Source organism: Piliocolobus tephrosceles, chromosome 13, assembly GCF_002776525.5.
Source record: "Piliocolobus tephrosceles isolate RC106 chromosome 13, ASM277652v3, whole genome shotgun sequence".
Taxonomy (NCBI): Eukaryota; Metazoa; Chordata; class Mammalia; order Primates; family Cercopithecidae; genus Piliocolobus; species Piliocolobus tephrosceles.
The window spans coordinates 9,554,599-9,559,705 of record NC_045446.1 but is presented as its reverse complement, the minus strand read 5'-3'; positions in this window follow the sequence as shown (position 1 = coordinate 9,559,705).

Below are 5,107 nucleotides of genomic sequence, written 5' to 3'. Positions count from 1 at the left end.
TGGATGGGTGGGTGGATGAATGAATGGATGGATAGGTGGGTGGGTGGATGGATGGATGGATGGATGGATGGATGGATGGATGGTAAGATGGATGGGTTGGTGGATGAATGGATGGATGAATGGGGAGGTGGACGAATGGATGGATGGAGGAATCAATGGGTAGATGGATGAATGGATGGGTGGGTGGATGAATCAATGAATGAATAGGTAGGTGGATGGATGGACAGACGAATGGATGGATGGACTAACGGATGGATGGATGGATGGATGGATGGATGGATGGATGGATGGGTGGGTGGGTTGATAAATAAATGGGTAGATGGATGAATGGGTGTGTGGATGAATGAATGAGTGGGAGAGAAGAGAGTGAAAAAGTCAAAGACAGCATTTAAAAATATTCCCACAGAGAAAATTCCAGGCTTTGATGGCTTTGCTGATGAATTCTGACAAATATTTAAGCAAGAAATAATAGAAATTTTATGTAAAATCTTCAAGAAATTTGTAAATAAGTGTGCGACTATTCATTCAGTTATGTTTTCATTGCCTTGCCTCTGTCTGCTAAAAGCTGTACCCCTTCCTCAGGGCCATGAGGGACAGGCTTGAGCCCCGCCTCCCCGGTTAGAGTGTGGCCCAGAGCTTCCAGGAACCCACACTCATCCACAAATAACCCTCCCCCAGGCACAGACATCACAAGGCAGGAGATAGAAAAGGGGACACTGGACAGGGATCTCAGGGACCTCAGGTGACCTTCCCTACCCAGGCCCTGCCCTTCCCATATCCTCACGGGTGTCGCTGTGTTCTTTGGGTCCAGGAGGCTGCATGTGTCCTCACTGGGCCACCAGAGCCCTCTCCTGGGCCACTTGTAGTCAAAATGAAGAAAGAAAATCAGTCCCTCTCTCAGGGTAGAGCAGCAGGAGTTGGCATTTGGGCTGTCGGTCATGCTCTGTGCTTTGTGGAGAAACAGACCTGTAGCAAAAATGAAAGCAACAGGGAGAAACAGAAGCAAGAGCTAGAGGGAGGACAGGGTGGAAAAGCCACAGGTCCCCATGAGACCCCACAGACCAGGGACCCTGAGCTTCCAGGGAGCCCTTCCCCCTAAGTTTGTATGACCTGGGGCCCTGTCATTCACAACCCGAACATCCTACCACTGCGCGTAGGGGGCCTGGGCCTGGCGCAGGGCAGAAGCACCCACTGGAGCCACCTACTATGTCCTCCCAGGAGTCAGCCTGTGGCAGGCTGTGCTGCTTGGGTGGTGATGGCCCTGGTGGGGCCACCTCCCCGCCTGGGTCCCCAGGAAGCTGCCTAAAGGAGAATCACTGCTTTTCCAGCCCGTTATAGGTAGTATATGTGATCTTAACAGCTAAGAACTGAATTTTCTCAGGGATAAATCTGCATTGGCTTAGGAAAATCCCTTGGCTAGGCTACTGGAGGGAAGGCGAGACCCTAAAGACACCTGTTTTTTTTTTAGGAGAAATAGCCCCAAGAGGGAGAACAGGATGATTCTGGGTTGGAACTAACAGATCACCAGGGTGGGGAGAAAGCAGAGAAGAGGCCGGGCGCAGTGGCTCACACCTGTAATCCCAGCACTTTGGGAGGCTGAGGCGGGTGGATCCCAGGGTCAGGAGATCGAGACCATCCTGGCTAACACAGTGAAATCCCATCTCTACTAAAAATACAAAAAAATTAGTTGGGCATGGTGGCAGGTGCCTACAGTCCCAGCTACTCAGGAGGCAGGAGAATGGCATGAACCCGGGAGGTGGAGCTTGCAGTGAGCCGAGATCGTACCACTGCACTCCAGCCTGGGCGACAGAGCAAGACTCCGTCTCAAAAAAAAAAAAAAAAACAAAGCAGTGAAGCAAGGGGTAGAGAGGAACTGTGTGGTAAACAGGCCCAGGGCATCCATCAGGACGGAGGGTCCAGTCCATTATCTGTCTAGCCACAAGCTGTTCTCATGGCTGCAGGGCAAACTCACCCTATGTCTCTTTAAACCCTGAGAACTCAGGTGGACGGTGCATGTGTGTGTGTGCTCGTGTGTGTGCCTGCCTGCTGTGTGCGTGCATGAGCCTGCACATGTGCCCACCTGCTTGTGTGTCTCTATGTGTACATGTGTGTGTCTGTGTGTAAAAGCTAGGGACTGCCATTCATGTTTCAAGGACACAGATCCCTCCAGGATAGAGACACAGGAAGGGCTGCAAGCCCCCATGGCAGAGGATGACTCTAGCAGGGACACAAAGTAAGGAGGAACACAGAGCCCCACATCTTCCTCAGCTCCAAACGCTCCTGCACTTTGCTCAAAAGCATGAACGGGGAGTGAGCCGACTGTATTTAGTTCCCGAAGGTCCAGTGCCCCTGACATCTGTCATACGGGTGTTCTTTTTAGAAAAGAATAAAAGGTCTTTGTTAAAACTCCAAGCACACATTAGCCACAGGTGAAAATGAACATCTCACTCCAGGTTTTCAGCAGACTCATGATACTGTGCGCAGTTTGGTGCCTTGTCTGTCTTTTTTTTTTTTTTTCTTTTTTTGAGATAGAGTTTCACTCTTGTTGCCCAGACTGGAGTGCAATGGTGCGATCTTGGCTCACAGCAACTTCTGCCTCCTGGGTTCAAGCGATTCTCCTGCCTCAGCCTCCCGAGTAGCTGGGATTACAGACATGCATCCCCACACCCAGCTAATTTTGTGTTTTTAGTAGAGATGGGGTTTCTCCATGTCGGTCAGGCTGGTCTCGAACTCCCAACCTCAGGTGATCCACCTATCTTGGCCTCCCTAAGCGCTGGGATTATAGGCGCCTGGCCCTGGTGCCTTGTCTTTCAAATGATATCTCTGCCTGCCCGATCTAACCCTGGGGTGACCTGGCTCCCCATGGGTCCTTCTCACATTCAGCCTCTGGGAGCTTCCACGTGTTTCCCACAGTCTTCTTTGTCAAAAATCAATCACAATAACAACAACAATACGAATAAGGCATTCACTGCACTCCAGGGACTATTCCAGGTGATTTGTAGAAACTCGTTTGGTCTTCTCAAGAGCCTGATGAAATCAGAATTATCAGTACCACCATTTTACAGAGGAGGAAACGGAGGCACAAAGGGGTTAAGAATTTTCCCAAGGCCACACAGCCTGGGTAGAGCCGAGATTCAAATCCAGGCAGCCTGAGCCCAGAGTCTGTGCATGTAACCATTGGGCCTCACTGCCTCTCATTTAGCGGGGAGTCTGCGGGGTCTGTTGAATCCCTGGCCAGCACTGGCTGCTCTGAGCTCATTCTGTGTGGCTCCTGCATCCACAGAAGCAGGAAAGAAGGCTCCTGCTAGCACAGTGTGTTTGCACACGGCCGGCCAAATCCCACACTGTTTTCCGATGAGATGAGAGGAATTTTGCCAAAATCCACATCATGCCTTCCCCTGCCCTCCCCGCAGCTAGACTTGTCCTTGCATCCACTTAAAATCGCTCCTCTGAACAATAGGCTGCAACTCACAAAGTCAAAAAGAGACAGCTCTCTACTAGAAGACCAGCATTCTTGAGACTGCAGCTTAACCAGCATGAAACTTCTCCAATAAAGATGCAGCAATCATAAGGTAGAGGCCAAGAATCATGGGAGCCCACAGGAAGGGGGGCCCTGGGCACAGGCTCCGGAGGAATGACTCAGAGGGCAGCATTTGTACCCAGCCTTGTTAAAATGTGCCAGCCAGAAAATGCTGGCCATGGGCAAGACCCTCCAAAAACACAGAACGGTGCAAAGTTCAACCTGTTTGAGCAGCTCCCATTTTGACGAGCCTGGTTCCAATGTCTGGTTAACATCTCTGTGTTGAATTTTAACATAAAACATCTTTTTGACACAACAAGAAGAGCGAAGTCCCTTTGGAGCAGGAAGGCCAGGCTCACAGGTGCCACCAGGCACATGAAAGGGCAGGGCAGCTGAGCCATGCTGCCCCGCGCCTTCCTCGGCCTACTTTGGCAGATTTGCTCAATGGGCCAGAGGAACCCCTCAGGCGGAGGATCCAGTGGGGGCTGGAGAGAAGGGGTCTGCGTAGTGTGGGGCCTACAGTTAGAGCCATGCCAGCTCGCGCCAGGGGCCAATTAAAGTCACGAGTGTGCTCCCCCCAGCCCTGGCCACCTGCCTGAGCTGGTGCCGAGCCAGCAGCCCGTGGCTGCCTCCCCACAATACGGCCTCCGTGTGGGCGGCAGGACACACAGGTGGCCAACCATCGCCTGCTCCCAGGGGTTAGCAACCTTCAGGCCAGAGGAAAATGTATTTTTATTCAAGCGATGTCTGTGAATGCTCTAGAAGGGTGCGGGGAGGGAAGGACGGGCTGTTGAGTGAGTGCTGTTGAGGAGGGCGCAGGGGCCACATGTGTGAAGCAGAGGTGGAAATGGCTGTTCCTGGGGTGACAGCCCATGGGGAGGCTGTCCTTCTGGGAAAACTTCTTGCTGGGCTTTGGGGTACACAACGGCAAAGCTAGAACCTGGTCCAGAGAGAGAGGAGGCCAAACTGGAGGGTGGGAAGTGTGGAAGCTCTTCCTGGGCTCCAAGGGCACTAGGACAGGATTGATTTGAGTCTCCCTCTAGGACTCCCTCACCACCACTCTCCCTTACCTCTCCGTCACCAGCAGCACCACCATCTCAATCACCACCATCATCATCTCAGTCACCACCATCACCATCTCAATCATCATCACCACCACTACCACCATCACCACCTCAATCACCACCATCATGATCTCAATCATCATCACCATCACCATCACCGTCTCAATCACCACTATCATCATCTCAATCATCATCATCACCACCACTATCACCACCTCAATCACCACCATCACCACCTCAATCACCACCATCACCACCTCAATCACCACCATCATCATCTCAATCATCATCATCACCACCATCACCATCACCACCTCAATCACCACCGTCATCATCTCAATCATCATCACCACCACCATCACCATCACCACCTCAATCACCACCATCATCATCTCAATCATCATCACCATCGTCATCAGCATCACCACCACCATCATCATCTCAATCAGCACCATCTTAATCATCATCATCACCATCTCAATTATCACCATCTCAATCATCACCATCACCATTTCAGTCATCA